The sequence below is a fragment of the Ambystoma mexicanum genome, chromosome 1q (genome assembly GCF_040938575.1).
Source record: "Ambystoma mexicanum isolate Mex_15411 chromosome 1q, UKY_AmexF1_1, whole genome shotgun sequence".
NCBI classification, from domain to species: Eukaryota; Metazoa; Chordata; class Amphibia; order Caudata; family Ambystomatidae; genus Ambystoma; species Ambystoma mexicanum.
In genome coordinates this window covers 100042044-100060814 of record NC_090922.1, presented here as the reverse complement: position 1 = coordinate 100060814, position 18771 = coordinate 100042044, and the positions used below count along the sequence as shown (strand labels likewise).

Sequence of the window (18771 nt, the reverse complement as noted above, 5' to 3'; positions counted from 1 at the left end):
CAGCAGTGATATGCAACACCCCTCTGTTTAAAGGTCAGGTCTAGGGAGTGGAGACAGTTTAAGAGGTTTGTTTTTCAGACCCAACCTTACTTAAAGGCCTGTGTTGGGAGAGTTGAACAGTAAAATGGGGATGATTATTCATTTTGTTTTTCAGATCCCCTTCACTTGAAGGCCTGTGTTGAGGTATCTAGGCAGCTATGAATTTCCAGTGTGGGTCCAAGGACAGCCCTTTGTTTAATACAATGTTGAAAGAGTGGTGACAATTGGGAATTTTGTTTTTAGGTAAGTATACCTTTTATTTAAAAGCAGGTTTTTGGGAATGGATTTCAGTTGGGAATTTCATTTTAGGGACATGTATCTTTTGGTTTGAAAGGCAAGGTTTGGGAAGGTTGTCAGTTATCAATTTAGTTTTGGTGGCAATGATATCCCAATTACTTGAATTAATTAAGTGGTTATAACATTATTCCCAGTAAGATAGCGGGTGAACGTTTTGAATTCTTCCAAGCACCCCTATTTGGGAGTTAATTAAATGAATATTTAGTCAAATATGCTAAGGGTCTACACAATTTTCCTACCACCAACTAATGGAAGGTATACCACTAACAAAAGGGAATAGGTTCATTAAATAGATCTCCCCCGCTGAAATGTTTTTGGGCAATCTTACTTTTGGAAATCTCTGGGCTTGGCACTCATGGAGACTGAGCAGAGCTTCGCTTTTGGAGAAAAACAGGATCTGGCCAGCACTTCAGTCAATGGGATCTCACAGCAATCATCCCTCTATAGTTCCAGGGAAGTATCACAGCCTCTGGTTTCTGCTCTCCCCAGCAATGGGAATCTCCAGCCCTCTTCCAATATCTCCACCCAGATGGTGTTTCAGCAGATCTCCTTTGGTGATTTTGGTTTAGGAAGCTCTCCCCTCTTCCATAGAGCAAGACCCTTTTGCTCTCTAAGCCTCTCCCATGGGAAGTGAACATTAGGCGGTGCTAATTTATGATCTCACAACCAGGATTGGACATTTACATTTCTCTCCACCCAACAAGTCCAGCTGCTCTCTAAGGATGGATTCAGGAGTCTACAACAGAAATATCGCAACTCCCCTTTGAGATTCACATTTTTTTCCATGTCCAATTTCACCCAAAAGTCCCTACATGGCAAAATGCTGTAACATACCAATAAATGCCAGGTTATATAGTTTGAGACAGGCTTGGTATCAAGAGAGACACAGATTCAAGTGGGTTTGTTAAAAACCTTTATTTACCAAAGTTGTTAGGTTGGTTTAATGCCTGACTGGCCCTAACTCTAAAGGGATAATTCCCTCAACTGATGTTTCTAATAGCCGTCACTGTCTAAGAGTCCAAAATAACAGTCAGTCTGTGTCAAACCTATGCTTGTCCTCACTCTACAAAAACATGATAGAACGTTTTTTCAAAATAGTGGTTAAACAAAAATGTAAACTAGGATTGGTTTCAGGTGGTCTTTTTACCATGTGCTGTTGAGTCAATGTCACACAAATAGGTTAAATCCACAGAGCTATTCGTAAAACCTTTTTCACAAGTCCCTTGTAGTTATCTCAATACCTGCAATATCTTTAAGTTCTTTGGTGTTCCCTTCCCAAAGCTTCAACGTCATCAAGTTTCAAAACACCATTCAAAATAACAACACAGTTCCTTTTGTAAGCTTTCCGGGGTTCATTTCCCCACGCTCCAATCCTCTTTGCCAGTTCAACAAACTTAACAAGTCTCCAACTTGATTAGGCCTCTTAGGGTTCCCTTCCCCAAGCTCAGGCCCTTTCAACTTTGAAACACAAAACTCAATTATTTATTGGGATGTACTTTGATTTCTTAAATAGGCCTCTCACGGTCTCCTTCCTTCCCCAAGCTCCAGATCTCTTCCAGCTTCCAAACACAACATATGATTTGCAGTTCTGTCTTGAATTCATAAAGCATTCTTTCATGGGGTAGAATCAGAGACTTTCAAAAATGCCAGGCTTTTTGCTTTTCCTAGGCACGGCCACTCTGACCCTCTTGCCCCTCCCTTGCCTCTCACTATCTTCTGTTCCCTCTTTATTACCTTCAGATGCTGCACCTCTTTTCGTCTGCTTTCCTTTCTGTGCACACTTGCACTCTCTTTAATGTGCCCCTGGCACTTTGCCTTCTTCTGCTTTTCTTTACATGCACACTTGCACCTTCCTTTGCATTACCAAGGCACTCTTTTCTACCTTTCTCTTGCTCCTCCAATTCAATGCCGCTTTTCTTATTCGTGCCTTTCTCCCACTCCACTATCATTTAAATGTACACTCTCGAGTTTCTTTTACATTCTTTCCTGAAACTCAAAGGGCAGCATCGCATAGAGAGGTGGCTCCTTTAAGCAATGTGGGATGGAGGTCTCATAAAATGACCCTCAGGCTCCCTTGGGGTCGGCACTGTCCCCAAGGGAACACGCACTTTGCTGGTCCTCGCCTGCAGAATGCAGGCAGCGCTTCTCCAGCTCCCTGCAGGCACTGCTCCCTCGCTACGCTGCTGCCCACACACACCATGCCAGTGCCTCCGCGTGCCATCTTCCTCCTTCCTGAAGCTCCTGCTTCTGGGTTTTCCTGGACCAGACTGCATCCCCACCTCGCTCAAGTTTCTGTGATTGACCACACCTTTTATACCTGAACACATTCAGATGGAATCAGGTGTGAATGGTTATCTACCCATGCCTGTCTCTGCCTGACTATTAGTGGGACAGTGGTTTTCTCTAAAGTCGGTTGCCCTGACTTTCCCCATGTTATTCCTATGGGTAATCCCCATTGATCTTAGCAACCTCCTCCTCGTCTTAGTATTTCTTGGAAATGGGGAGGGGTACATGAGGGGAGAGTGTAACCACCCCACAAAGGCTGAGAGAAAGGCTATTCCTCCCAGTGACACTCCACTTAGGTGATCCTCTCTGTCTGAGGGTCCGGATCCAAAAGCGTTGGCCGTTCCCTGGCCACCTGAATAGAAGATCCTGAGGGAGTGGGTGTGAGAATACTGCCAGGTTTCTCACAATTGATATTAATATGCCACTCTTCATGACGGATCAGTGAAGCTTACTTCCATTTTGGCACCTTATTGCACAGGTGCACCATGATCATTTTCCCTTTTTACAAAAGTATAATAGTTACAAACATGCAATTTAACTGCAGATACCTAGTTTTATCACCCATCAGCCCTCCAATTCCTAAATTCAGGACATCTTTGGGGCAGCCAGAGACACATTTTAGCTTGCTATTGCAATTCCATAAGTCGCATATGGATACATTTTATTTCAACAAACAAGCCTTGGAATGATCTTTAAAATGACATATGAATGGACGCAGTGCGACTTATAGTTGCTGAGAAAGGCACTAGTCAATAGTGCCTAGTCAATTTAAACTAATCTTAGTCTAAATCTTCAGCATGTATGCAAATTCTAACTGTCATTTCCCCATATAGGTTTCATTTCTCTTGAACTGCTGCAACCTCTTGGGCTGAATGTTAGTTTAAGGCTGGGGTAAAAACCATTAGCCTTTTGTTCTTTGAAAGTTGATGGGCTAAGGAGATCCTTATCATGCAGCAGACTGTTCACCTCTGTCCTGTGATACCATGAGGTCATGCTGACATCTGGCATGCTGTCCTGTAATCTGAAGTTGACCACAATTTTGATCTCAAACCTTATATTTCTAAGCATTTCTCCATCCAGGGCTGGGTCTGTGTTGATCTGGCCCTTTCAGAAATACTTTGGGTGTACATCAGTTTCACAGAGATTTCCTTTCCAGATAAGGAGCCAGGCAGAGCTTGAAAATCTGCCCAACAACATGTGGCCTATGGAAACAAAATAGCCTTTTTCAATTGTTGCCAGTATCTTGCATGTGAAGCATATTACACATTTTAATACATGGCATCTTGCCACAAATATTTTCACTGATATATTTATTTCAGCAGGGAAACATTTTGATTCTTCACGTCTTGATTTTAAACTTCAAAACGCACATGTAAGGCCATTTTAGTTTTAGTATTTGAAAATCCTGCTTTTCATATAAAAGGGGCCTTTGATTTTCTCTTGCAAATGCGAATTAAAGGCTGCTTTTTACTTTGACATTTCACTTTGTAATGAAAGATAGGCCTTTTGATTTCCAGTCCTTGGCCATTCACATTGCATTTCCCTTTGATCACAACTCTTCCTTGTGTTACTTGCAGAAATACACACAGTCTGCATTAGTAGGTCCATTTTCAGTGTGGAAGTTTTTGAAGGTTGGCAGGTCCTTTTTCCAGTGGGCCTTTCAGTTATATTTGTTTGGGCTGTGATTTAACACCACAAGCCCTCCCCCCCCTGTTCTTTCATGATTCTATTGTGGGAAAGAGCAGGGGATAGTGTGGTTTTCACCTGAAGTTCTTTTTGAAAAAAAATCTTTGCTGGAGCCCATCCCGCTCATTTCCGGCCTTAGGGAGTGGGCGCTCCAGCCTCCACATCTATCTGTTTGGTCATGGGGGTATGGGATGGAACCCACTCCTTTCTACTTCCCAGGGTCCCTTGGGTCCTCCCTGTACTCCCCTTTTGGCCCCAGGCTGGAAGTGAAGGAAGTTAGTTATCTAGAAATAGAGAGGTACAGTACTTTTTACACAGCATATTTCCCTGGAAGATAGAACATAGCATTTGAGAAAAAGAACATTACATCGAAATAGACATAACATTTCAGAACATAAAAATGACAAAGGTTTTCTTAACATTTCCAAAGAAGATTAATTAAACTACTCACATGTTATAAGTCTCCATCCAGGGTTTTCATCCTTTCCGTTCACTCCTCGAGGGTCCCTCTGCTCGACTTTCATGTGGCTTCTCAATCAGTTGTAAAGCTTGTCTGGGATGACAGCTTTTGAACTGATTGATGTAGACTGATTTTTCTTCTGTCTGTTCTCTTTTGGGATGCAGATTTTGTAAGCAAAGGTATTTTATCTACAATTTCAAAAGTACCACGCCAATTTCCGCTCCTTGGTGTGATTTCTTTGAAAATTGTACAGGTAAACCAGTCACCTACCTCGTACGCCTACTTTGTGGCCTTTAGATCATAATATGTTTTCATCCCTTCAGCCGAATTTCTAAATGGTGCTGAGCATAACCAAAGCATGCTGAGGGTGCTTCCTTATATTTTCAATGTACTCATGAGTAGTGGACGCATTTATCAGTGTCTGTTCCTGAATTCTGTAGAGCAGATGCCGAGGTAACACTATTTTCTGTCCAGTCATAAGCTAAAATGGAGACATTTTAGTTGCAGAAGATGGTGTAGACCTAATGTCCATTAGGGCAAGCGGTAATTGATGTCCCACTGGGTCCAAAGTCTGCCACAAACTTCTTTAAGATGCTCACAATTGTCTTGTTGTATCTCTCTACCTCCCTGCTCAAGGATATGCGGTAGGCAATGTGGAGTTTTCTTTTTATCCCTACAATCTCCCACATCTTTCCCATCACCTCACTGGTAAAATGACTTCCTCTATCCAACTCAATCCTTTGTGGGAGGCCGAAAGAAGAGAAGATGTGGTTGATCATTAGTGCAGCAGCTGACTCTGCCTTACAATTTGGGTCTGGAAGACACTCCACCCACTTTGTGAACAAGCATTTTATAGTCAACATGTACTCTAGAGGAGCGAATCACTGACCCAATGAAATCGACTTGCAAATCTGACCAAGGCAGCATCATTCCCTCATTCCCCCTTTTCTAGGGGAGCTCTGTGTGTGAGTGAACTGGATTGGAATTGAGTATACACCAGACTCCCCTTAAGGTAAGTGTAGAGGTCCTGGGCCAAGTGTGGCCAGTAGGCAACCATGCGCAAGATTTCTAATGTTGTATGAAACCCCAGATGATCGGCAGTTTCTGTGTCGGCGTGGTTCAACATCAAGTTTTGAAATCGGGTAGTTACCACCCACTGGTCACATCCAGATAGGGTTCTCCGTACCAACCAACCTTCTTTGATCCAGAACATCTTGGAAAACTTCAACGTATCGATAGAATTTTCTGATAATCAGGTCCTCTTTTTGTGCAGTGATCAAATCTGCATCTGGGGCATCTTTACTCCACTGGTCAGTCAAGAGTTTACTATTTGCACAGGTTTGTGACCTGGTGACAGCGGCCACTTGGATTTCACCCAGCAGGGATTCCATTTCTATGAAATCCCCCTGCAGACCTCTGGTTTTAGCAAGCTGGTCAGCCAGGTCATTTTCCATCTTATCTGGCTCCACTATTTTGCAATGACCTCTTATTTTCTTTCAATAGATGGCCATCTCATTGGACGTCACCAGATAATCAATTCACTGGATCAGTGTGACATGCTTTAATGGTTTGTTTTTGGCACAAAGCATGCAGCGATTCTTCTCAGGTGCTCCAAAACCCCATTCCTGACTTAGTCAGCATCAGTAATTATGACTAGCTCTTTGAGTTGGTGGTGCACTGCAGTGAGGATGACTTGATAAATGGCCTTCAGCTCTGCCACCTGGCTGCTTCGGGGTCTTATTTTGTAACCAGCTGATGGTTCTGGGGTATCGTTCACCAAGGCATTCCCAGTGCCAGACACTAGTTTTTTTCCCCAGTGTCATCAACATGGTAGGAGCACCCATCCACATAAACAGCAGGTATCCCCTGACATGTGTCTACTTCATAGACCTTGTGTGGGGAGTATGCCTCCATGTTGTTGTTGATCATTAGACTTTCCTCCTCGAGACAGTCCCGAGACAGTGTTCTTGAGCACAATCATGCAAGTCCGTCAGACCTTGCACTAGTGGACTCTTCTTGTTTTGGCCATATCTGGCCTTCACAGGAAAGCCTTGCATGGATAGGATAAAGGAGGTAATTCTGAAATGACTAATGTTTGCTGCCTGGATTCTGTCACTTTGTAAACATTGCAAGGGCCAGTGAGGAGTCTTAACAATGATGTGCTCCCCTGGATGAATGGGCGGTAATTTATGTCCATGGGTATGGCGGTTGTGTGAAGGGACATGTGTCCACGGTCGTAGGAGTCCACTGAAAAGATATCTTGGAATTCCAGGACGACCTGTTTCAGATTTTGTCTTTGCTCCTATGGCTCACAGGCATCGGCTAGATTGATCCTTTCCTCAACAATCTGCTTGAAACATGGAAAGACCTCAGGCAATTTCAGCGGTATCCTCCAGCTGGGTGGAGAAATCTCTTTTGATGGTGTTGACCTGAACAGGAGGTTCCAGGGATTTGAGGTAGTGGCCCTTGACTCTGAACACTACCTCCTCGCTCCTGATGTCACAAGTCACCTCTTCCACCCCGTAGGGGCAGGAAGAGTACAAAAAGAAAGTCCCCCCATGCCTAGTAAAAATGTTTCGGGAGGAATACCGTTGCTGATGTCGAAACAGTCGTTTAGGATTGGTTCCATGATTTAATTACCTAAATCAATAGAATAATGTTGGGCATCAACCGACATTCCAATAAAGGTGTCTGCGCCCAAAGTGATACTTAGAGGGTCGCTGTTATCCACCAATATTCGAATGGTGTTTTGTTCTAGGTATGCTAGAGGTGTCAGATATAAATACAAACCTTGGAGATGGGATTTCAAATTTGGATAGGCGTCCTGATGTTTCAGGTTCTGTCCTTGATTAATTTGGAGGGTAATAGTGAGTTGTCGAAGCTGTCCTGGGATGGTAACGTCTTCTTGCACTTGAACTTCAACCACATATGGCAGGAATTGAGCTGACCGGAATGCTTTTACAGTGTCATCAAAGTCCATGGGGTTAACCCCCCAGTCATAACCAGACCTTTTTTTTAATTAAGTCCAAATTGATTGCGATTCGGATAAGAATGTCACTGCCTAAATAAAAGGCAGAAGGGACATCTCTCACGACCCAACAATTATGCTCTATGCTTTTGTTGCCAATGGACATTTTTTGCATACAGCTACTAGGCAGGAGATGTTTGGAAATTGGGGTTTCCAGGTTTACTTCCCATTTGTCAATCAATTTAAATGTGGGAATGGTCAGATCTTTTGGGAGTTCCCTGAATAACCCTTCGCTGATGAAGCTCGTTCCATTATTGAGGCATACTCTACCGAGCAGAGACTCCTCCCCCTCCTTTTTCTGAATGCGGAAAAACAGCTGTTCACACAGAGAAGGTCCTTGGAATGGCCCTCATGACCGCCATGCGAATGTTGACTCGTAGGATGAAGAATGAACGGTGTAACTCGCTGTTTGGCCTGTCAGCGACTACACCAATATATCAAAGCTATGACAATAGATATTCTCTCAGACAGCCATTCAAACCGTATCCAGTTGATGGTTTCGAGGAGACAGAGGTCTCATCAATGGATCAGATCGTCTGACAATGAAGCCAGGTATCAATGACATCATTAGTGACATCACAACATAGCCGTGCTAGCCATGAAGCAAATATGCATTCATGCATGAAGTTACACAGATATACACCAAACTGACATGAAAAACATGCTTCTAACTCATGTAGGTAGAGGTTGGATGGATGTACATAATGCTAAGAACCTTTTCTTTCTTTTCTTTTTCTTTTCTTTTTCTAAAACGGCAACCTGCAGGCACTCTCCCAGCCTAGGTGATCAGACCAGTAGCAACAATAGGGAACACACAGCCCTCCATGTCCCTTCCCATCACCTTGAAAGGTACACCAAGCTCTGTGACCAAAAAGGGTCCCAGGTCTGGGAGGACCCGCCCTAGCCAATCCAGAAGTTCGATTTGTGAGGTGGTAACAAATGTTGCATGGGCCAATGGTTTACCTGCGACCCTGCAACAGTGTAATTTGCAACAAATTGGGGGAAGTCTCAGGCAAAGCCACCTGATATCGAAAGCCATTAGAACTACTAAACCATATAGGTCCTATTGGTAGTTAGTCTAAGCTGACCAATGAGAACACCCTGTAGGTTTTTGAGGTGAACCTGTTTTTTGTGACATCACACGTTAATTAAAACATGTGACACAGGTTCAGGAGCTGAGATTGCTGGATATCGGTTTTCCTGTATGTTCCCTGTTTGTATTGGATAATAAAAGACAGTGGCCCTCATTACGACCCTGGCGGAGGACCATGGTGCAATTTGCACCATGGTCCATGGCGCAGAGCTGCCAACTCCGCCATGGGGGTTGGCGGACTTACCGCCCCATTCCGACCTTGGCGGGGCGGTAAGTCCCCAATCCCCATTTACCCTTCCCCATTCCCATTTTTGCCCCATAGGGTATAATGGGAGTGGGGAAGGCGTTAATTACGCCACCGTAAATTACGGTGGCGTAATTAACAACAGGTCCCGTAGCGCCATGGATTTTTCCGCCCGGAAAAACCAGGCGAAAAAACCACCATGGCGCTACGGGAACTCGTAGTAAGGCGGAAAGGTACGCCATGCATTACGCTGGCGTAAAACCCTTTCCGCCAGGGTCGTAATGAGGGCCAGTATACTTTGCCCCATGGTCTTACATTTTTGCATTGGGGAGTCTTTGATGGCCCAAGATTCTCTGCTAACATGGGGCATTGTTATTGCAAATCCCAAATTCCTCTGGTAGACGACAGCTGGTAGCAGAGGAAGGTTGCTACCTTCGATCTGTGAGGCCGTCTCATATTGCCACGTGCCTACAGGACTGTGAGGTGACCTACGGAAGTTGAGAGCCACACGGAGAGTGCACACCACGAGGAGGTCCTCAGGAACCACCTAGGAGAAATTCATACCTGCTTTCCGTGGGATGCCCAGCAGATCGGAAAGGCAGAGGGGCAGGTTGGGGGTGAGTCGATGTATGAGCAATGTCAGCAGATCACAGAGTATAAGTATAGACTCGGCTATATGGCAAACAGTGGAGGGAGTGAACAGGTTGCGTTCAATGGTTGTGTTGGGGTTTTGGTATAGTTGTTTTGTAGCTTTTATTCTTGGTTAGGGAACATTCGGGCTTGGGGTGATCAGTTTGGCTAGTTAGCTTAAATGATTGACTTAAGGGTACGGATGACAGAAGATATGTAAATATTGGATTTAATGTGGGTTGAGCATTGTAGCTCGGATCATAGATGATGGTATTCATGTGTGTAGGGCTTAGCAGACAAAGCTAGCTTGTTTCGCGGAACGTGTTATCCTGGTTAAGTCTCACTGAGGCGTTTTATCTACAAGGCAACGCTGTAGGTACAGGCATATCACGTGGGTTATTGGTATTCCCTGTTGGTTAGGCAGGAAGGTGGCTACATATATGTTAATTGTGTTCTGTCAGGTTTGTCATTGTGTTTTGGAACTGTATAAGCCGACAGATTGAAGGGGTGGGTGTCAGTGATTTCTTCCTTATTGTATAGGTGACGTCACCAATCAGGTTGTTGTGTGGGACTCAAGGAGTACGAAAGGTGGACATTTATATTTAGGCTGCAAGCTATAATTGAGTTTAGAAACAGTGATTGCGCCCTTGGGGCGGAGCATGGATGGCGCATGAGCAGAATTAAAGATTCAGCCTTTGGGGGGAAAGCTGCAGAAGGGCGGTGCGCAGAGCACACCCATACACCCATGGTACTGGTTGAGAGCCGTAGAGGCTGAGGTCCATGTGGTGATTTAGTATTTGTTACCTGATATCAAGGTGAAAGAAATTAAGAGTATTCCAAAAAAGGTGGATGTGTTGAAAATCCCAATTTGAGGTCAAGTAAGCATTGAAATATAATGTATGCAGGTAAAATCACGATGGACGCACCCCTACAACATATGTGCAAGTCCCTCCAGCGACATAAGGACAACCTTTGTAAATATAACAGAGAATGGACTTGTAGCACATTGGGCAAATTGGTGAAGCCCTGGCCAAAAGAGAGGAGCTTCTACAAATGTGTGCAGCAACAATTACACAAATAGATATATGAGGCTCACAAGGGGAAAAAGTTAGGCAAATAGATGGCCATACTAGAGTTATGGAAACTGTTTCAGGATGAGGAAGGGGACTTGGCACGGTGACAGTGGATGTTGAGTCAGCGAGAGGCAGAGAGCAAGTCTCCCTCGGCTCCCCTCCTCCTCCTCAAACAGAGAGCGAAGGAGCAGCAGCGGGAACCCAGGGATTATAATGCAGGGAGCGCAGCGAGATCCAGGTGAGGTTAAAAGAAAATGACCTGGCAAAGGGGAAAGCCTTGAGGGGCAAGAGCCAATAGTCCTGAATGAATGCGTAGGCGGACAGATATTACTTAAATTGGATGGGAAGGTTGCGGGAGAAACAGGGTGCGCAAACAGAAAGTAGCAAGTAACAAAGACAAAGAAGATGTGACAGAATGGGCGATGATAATGGAGGAAGTAGAAAGATGAGGACATTGACAGTTTCGCTGGGGACATGGGGTCTGATGATGATTTATTGGGGAGTGAGGATGTCGAAGAGGAGAGGCCCTCTTGCCGCTCCCGGGTGACAAGTACAGATAGAGGCACAGTATGGGGAGACGGCGAAGACATGGACGGACTAAGGGTAGATAAAGGGGGGCGGCTGCAACATCCGAAAAGTATATCGCACAGCACATGCAAAATGACCACATATGCATATAGGCTGAGGGATCTGCCAGGGCGAAGGAAAGGAGAGATGACAAGGCTGTTCACCACCACCAAAGACACAATGAGACAAAGTGGAGGGATAGGACTGACACAGTGTCCACTACTAGAAAAGGGAGGGGGCAACCTCAATATATGTATAACATGGCAGCAGATGGACAAAGACAATTTAAGATGTAAGTTACCATCACTGACTGCAGGGGCTGGAAAATGGATATATGAGCTAGAGGACTGACAGCAGGGACGACATTAGCGGTGGGTGACACAAAGAGCTTGCTCTCAGCAATTCTTGGGGAGGTTTCAGATGATGTATGGAAAAGAGCAGGTTACCCTGGAGTAACAGTACAGAACATGGCACACAATGGTTCGCCATTCAATAATTGTTGAGCGGCCATGTGGCACGCTCTGGGGATACAGTACCCAGATACCTCAGACATTAGTGCGATCATGGCATGCAAAATGAGGGAGGACGAGGATCCCATTCAATATATTCAAGTTATTCAAGAGAAATGGAGGCTGGTGACACATGAACCGTGGGACAAAAAAGTGGGATTATTTGATCATATATTGTGTCAGTGGTTACCTGAACAAGTACAAAGGCAGGTTAAGAAACTTGTGGGGATGGAGGCCAAACTGTGGTCAGAAATTCAGCTGACTACAGGACACTACTGCAGGCTAATGCAAGAGAATGCAAAGAAAAAGAGCGAGGACAGAAAATAGGAGGAAACAAAGCTAGTGCAAAGGAAATGATCAAAGTATGAAATGTAAGGGGCAGTTTTAGCCAGCGCAGAGGGAGCAGGTGCGTGGCATGCACAGTACAGACAGCCTCCCGCAGGGGGAGCCTTTGCAGGACGGGGAGGCATGCAGCAATGGTTCAGATGGAGAGGAGAACACAGGGGAAGGGGGTATGGACATCAAATGCAGCAAGGAGCAGAGGGTCCTCAGTGGGGCTATCAGAGACCAATGGGGTGGCCACCACAATGCTGGGTGTGCGGACAGATAGGGCACATCTCTTGAGTGTTCAGAAACAGAGGTGGGATGCCACAGAATGAGAGAATGCTGCACCAACCCACATATCAGGCAGAACAGACTGACTATTATACCCAGGACCAAACACAGCGACATGCATAGACCCAAGACCCATACATGCAATCATATCAGCCTATGACACCGGCACCACAAAATATATAATAGAGGGTGTCTGGCAGTGTCCTGATATGCCCAGCAGGGTAAATAGTAATAATGAAAAAAATCAGGATGGAAGATCAAAACAATTGTGTTTTGGATTAATTTATTGAATCTCAAAACAATTTCTTTTGCATACTGATAAGTATTTGCATTTTCTTTTTCACAAAAAGACTGTAAACGGACAGATTTGGCACCTTTAGCAATACGGGGTACTTCTGAGTACCAACCTCTTCATTCTTGAGGTAAATTTCCTTGTATTAGTGCAGATTCTCTAACAAACAAATGAACATTTCACTATAGACACGAGTAAGTGCTGCCCAGGACTACTAGTGGTCCATTGGTTTTTGAAAAAAACAGAACACACAACAATATGTACAAACAAAAAAAGTGAACAAGGAGTTGTGTCATAGATCATCGACACTGTAGTGTTTCAGCCAACTGTAGCAGTTGTTAGGAGCAAGCTGTTGTGGTGGCCTTCTTCAGGATAGAGGTGAAGGGTGACTCTGTCCGTATGATATCTGTCAGAGTATAATAGAGAAGTGAAAGGCTGTTATGATCTCTGTGGTGTATCGTTTGTGTTTAAGTTACCTATTAGTGGCTGATTGATGCTGGAAAAATACACTGGCGCGTGTATTCAAGTACAGCTTACCGTTCACTGGTGGTGTGGCGCTAAAGCTGCTACAAAAAGACCCTCAGCATGGTGGAGACTTGTACAGTGGTATACTCAATCCACTGAAATGAAGCGACCTGGATATCCCGGGTTCGAAGGGTTCACCAGGATGTGGCCATGCCTGTTAATGGCAAGTAGAGTCCCAAGGTCTGCGGAAACAAGGACGGAGAAATGGTGTCAATCATGTCTGTTTAAAATCAATGTGCGGTGTCACGTCAGCAGTGATGCGTGGAGCATGTGCACTGACCTAACTTCCTTTCAATATAGAAACCGGAAGTGGAAACCCACTCGGCTATCCAGAAGGGTACTGTGAGGCACCTTCCATATTCAATGGGGTCCTCCAGATGGATCTAGGCAACACACAAGTCAGAAATACAGTGCAGAAATGACTCAGTACACATGTTGACAGTATTAGCAGAGAAAGGGTAAAAGATACATAAGGCAACATTACAGTATTGTCAGAAGGAAGTGCTGATCATTGGACAGCTAATCTCACAAGATGAGCGAAGAGTGACACCAGAAAGGGTAGAGGCAATCCGCAGCACATCGAAACCTATGACAGTGAGACAGATGCAGCAGTTATCAGGTCTCTGCAACTATTGCAGAGCTTGGGTATTTGACTACAGCACATATACAAGACCTCTGTTAAGTGCACTCAAGGAAGCACAAAGAGGGGAGGGTACACTACAATGAACAGAAGAGATGACAGATTTATTTGAGAAGCTGAAGAAAGAAATATGCACAGCGCCCATGTTACGGATGCAATTTGTTCTCATACTCCAATGGAGTAGTGATGACTGCTGTAATGACACAGAAGACTACTTTAGGGAATAAACCATTGGCATACTATAGTGGGAAATTAGACCCAGTACTGAGAGACCATTACCCTTGTGAGCAAGCACTGGCTGCTGCTGCATTCGCAGTAGAGAAGTCAGCGAGTATTACAACGGGCTGCAGTACCACCCTGTTCATGGGGCATGCTCTCTTTACAATACTCGAACGACCCAAGAGTACCTTGACCACACAGAAGGCTTCAGTGTATGAGGTAATACTAATGAATCCAGCCATTAAGGTAGTGAGATACAAGACTGTAAATCCTTTGACATTTGTAGCAGTAGCAATAGAGCAGGGGAGACTACATGTATGACTGCACCAACTACATTGAGCAGTATGACGATCTTCTAAAAGTAAGAGAAAAGCAACTTGAGAGAGGAGAAGTGCTTTAAATTGACGATTCTTTGACTATAGACCAGCCCAAGAGGAGAGACACACTGGGACAGTGGTGGTGAAAATAAAGACAGACGGGACAGAGGAGGAAGTAGCAAGTCCACAATTACTGTCATATTTTTCAGGAAAGGCAGCAGCATTAGTGGCTCTTATATTGGCGTTAGAGCAGAGCAAGAACCAGGAACAGACACTCTATTAGCACTCCGCCTAGGTGGCGTCTACAGTACATTTGGGGTTGTCACAATGGCAGAGGTGGGGCATCCGACCTGCTGACAGCATGCCAGCGCAACACGTGCCCCTATTGGGCAGACTCATAGAGGCTCTTCAACTCCCAGCAGGCATAGCAGTCGTGAAGTGCTAAGCCCACACGAGGGGGGAGGATCTTGCCTCCAGGGGTAACAAAGCAGCAGATGCAGAAGCGAAGCATGCAGCGTATTTTGTTGACATTTCCAATTTTGATACTCCATCTCACACAAGTATTTGTGTGCTTGCAGTGGTGTTACAGGAAGGGTATTATGTATTACCAGTGACCCAGATGATGCTGTTACAGGGAAGCACACCAAAGAAAGACAAATATTTATGGGTAAAAAGGGGATGCTCTATACCTCAATTGGACACCCTATGGTGACAGGAAAGCACAGGTAATCGTGTGATGCCATTGGTGTTATTACAGACACAACACACAACACAACTACACAATCTGACCCACATGGAGAAGTATGTACTTGCTGCTCACATTGGGGAAGAATAGTTTTGTCTCAATTTAGGGGAACATGTAATTGTATTTGTAAATAATTGTGTTACCTGCAAGAGTTCCAATGCGGGTCATACCCTGAGAGTAGGAGCCATGCCTCGTCCACTAGGTCCTTTTTACCATCTTCACATGGATTATATAGATATGCTTCAAGTATGTCAAGGCTACCGCTATATGATAGGAGTTGTGTGCCCATTTACCCGATGGATTGAGGCCCGTCCCTGTTCATACCCTGATGCCTTTAGAGCAGCAAGATTCCTGATTAGAAATGTTTTCCCAGGCTGGGGTGTGTGTGAGGTCCTGCGGTCTGACAACAGCCCTAACTTTGATAATTAAGTGTTTCAGCACATAACGACTTTACTGGGGATACAGCATATGCTTATCACCCACAAGCAAACGGGATGTGTGAATGCCTTAACAGCCTACTAATGAAAATATAGCAAAGATAAAGGCCACTCCCCCTGGCTACTCCGACTAGGGCACGAACAGATCGCAATTCTGTGTCAAGTGTTTTTGGTACAGAAATGCATGAATATGTTGCTTCTTTGATGGCTAGTGCATCTTTTATTTCTCACCAATTGCAGGCACGGCCGGAGAGGTTGAAGAAGAACGAAGATGACAACACTTCAGAGATGAATGAGAATCGCTTATCACAACCACAGCTCTACCCAGGGAACACAGTGCTTTTAAAAACTTGATACACACCTGGTATAAACCCAGGTTTAATGGCCCCTATACTGTGGAGGAAGCAACTGATCAAGTTGTGAAGATACGCTGAAGCGGGCCTGGAATTACATTGGAGATGTGAAACCCTGTCAGGCAGAGACCTATCCCCGCTGCGAAGAAGATGAGGGCGATTTCAGGCAAGGGGAAGAGACAAATATCAAACCAAGAGAAAGAAAAGCAGAAGATTTGCAGCACAGATGTACACGCTCTAGAGCAAGGGAGCTAAGGAAAGGACTTTTAATACATCCAGATTAGGCACACAGGGCCTCATTTTGAGTCTGGTGGTAAACCTGCCCCTGATACCAGCGGCTTGCCGTCAGACTTGAAAACAATTACCGGCGCCTGACTTCCCAGTAACACTAGGGTATTACAACCCTGGCGACCAAGAAGTCAGGCGCCGGTAATTTTGTAAATCCCCATTCCCGTGGAGTCCCATAGCACTCCAAGGGAATGGGGACCACAGAAGCACCGGCACCGTCAATAAATTTGTCGGTGCTTCCGTGAAACTCTGCGGGTGGGTGCCATTCTGCCCGCCAGGTCTGACCCTGGCGGGTGGGACAGCACCCACCCGCAGAGTCATACTGTGCCGGCCCAGAAACACTGGTGCCGGTATGCTTACCGGCACCAGTCTTTCCAGACTGGCACAGTTGTAATGAAGCCCACTGTCTTTTTCTTACACATAGCTATTCATCGTGAAAGTAGCAACAATTATTTTTAAGTTCCATGAGGTCCCAAAGGCCCCTAACTTTCCAGGATTATTTTATTCAACATGTTATGCAGTCAGAATCAGAGAGAAGGGCACCTCCTGGTCTATTCTTTCATGCCTTTCTGCTCTATTTAGCCCAAACATATCCATGACTTAATCGCGGACACCCATCTGTCATTGAAGTGCTCAGTGACACCAGAATCTGTATTGTATAGCAGCAATTGTTTTTCATCGCACCTGCACAATAGTACACCCATAGAGCTTGAACTAACATATATTTACACCATAATCATGCATTCTTGAGGAATTTCAGGTGGGTTTTCTTCATTACACTTGGAGCAACACATAATTCCGAAGATGAGTAAGTAATGGGTGCCATTATTAAAAGTGTGATTGTGATATTTTGTGCCTTCTTTTGTCGTTGTCTCTACCTCTTTACCCTCATTCTTACACAAAGATTATTCTTTGTAGATGCACAAGCAGTGACCCCTACTAACATAACCCCAACCCGAGCAGGTATGGCCACCATATCAGGTGAGGTGATAAACAATGCCAACCCAGTAAGGAGAAGTAGGCGCAGTGCAGACTTAGATTTAAGTCAGGTTGATTCATATCTAACTGATTCGGCCCGGTTATCTAATAACACGTGGTATAAACTAGGGGTGTACCGAACTTCGGCTTCGAGTAAGTATTCGGCCGAATTCCAGCTGAAAAAAAGCTATTCGGCTCCGGCCGAATAGTTTCTTGCTATTCGGCTCTTGCCGAATACTTTGACATTCTCATTTGAATACAATGCAACATGAACTCAGAAAGGCAAATATAGACTTCAGTTTACAAAACTGCATAGAATTAGACCATACAAATTGCTACCACACAGCTGAAAAATATCTTATATTGTAATCTGCTCTTTAGGGCATGTTTTGTCACAGGTTCTTGGACAAAAAAGGTGCTCATCATTGCGTACGTCATAGTCCCCCTTTTTCTTTTTTTAAGGACTTGAGTCCTGAGTTTAACATTATCTGATATTTTATCAGGAATTATAGGTTGCATATGTTTGTGCATTGGCGAGAAAGAGTGGCTAGGATAAGTGAAAAGTGAGAAGCATTTGTTTGGGTGGGGTGAATAGTTGTGAGATGGAGTTCACGCATTTCAGATTTCCTCTTGACTTGTGTCCTGCATGAGCTGACATTAACCATTTTAAGAAATTTCTATTTGTGCTGCAAAGAAGTTTTGAAACTCGACCGCATCGACTTTGCAGCTGGATAGAGAATGCAATGCATCTGATTACCAAAGACAGTCCTTTTGCATTTGTGAAGCCTCCTGCAACAATCTTCTGTACATTTGGTCCCTTCATTTTGGTTAGATCTGCTTTATTTCTGGCTTTTATACTTTAAATAAAGATGCTACATTAATTACAATGAAGAGAAATAAAAGTATAGAATGCATTTAAAATGGTGCTTTATTTGTTTTTTTAATAAGTGTGTTTTTTGAAGTTTGGAACATGATTTATTAAATAAAGCAACTATTCGGCTTCATATTCGGCTTTGGCCGAATAGTTGACAAACTATTCGGTATTCGGCCGAATACTAAATATGCTATTCGGTACAGCCCTAGTATAAACACATGACCAAAGTAAGTAAAAAAATCACTGGAGGGAGCTGTTATGCCTGCTGTCTCATGCCCTATGCCATGAGTGCCTCCAGAACGTTTGTGGCAACTGAAATCCCAGCAGCAAAAGAACAGTGCCTTATGCACTTGTTGTTGTGCACCACAAGAGGAAGATTTCAAGGGAAGAGAGCTACCTTGAGATGGATTTCCAAAAAGACTATAGATAACTATATAAAGACTCAAGACATGACGGATGATTACTGGAAAAAAGATCAGGCCATCGAATACATAACAGAGGGTCCACAAAAAGGAGAAACGAGAAAAGTAACACAAAAAGAGTTGTCATGTCCCAAAAGGGGACCAGTAGAGATGG

At 44.4% G+C, this 18771-nt stretch overlaps 1 long non-coding RNA gene across 1 annotated transcript in view; it reads left to right on the top strand.

Moving 5' to 3' along the window:
* The window catches only part of LOC138525663 (uncharacterized), a 446797-nt gene extending 428555 nt beyond the window's left edge, over nt 1-18242 (top strand). The window contains exon 3 of the long non-coding RNA XR_011283404.1: nt 15943-18242. This is a non-coding gene — a long non-coding RNA (uncharacterized lncRNA). The remainder of the gene's footprint in view (nt 1-15942) is intronic.
* The last annotated feature ends 529 nt before the right edge of the window (nt 18243-18771 follow it).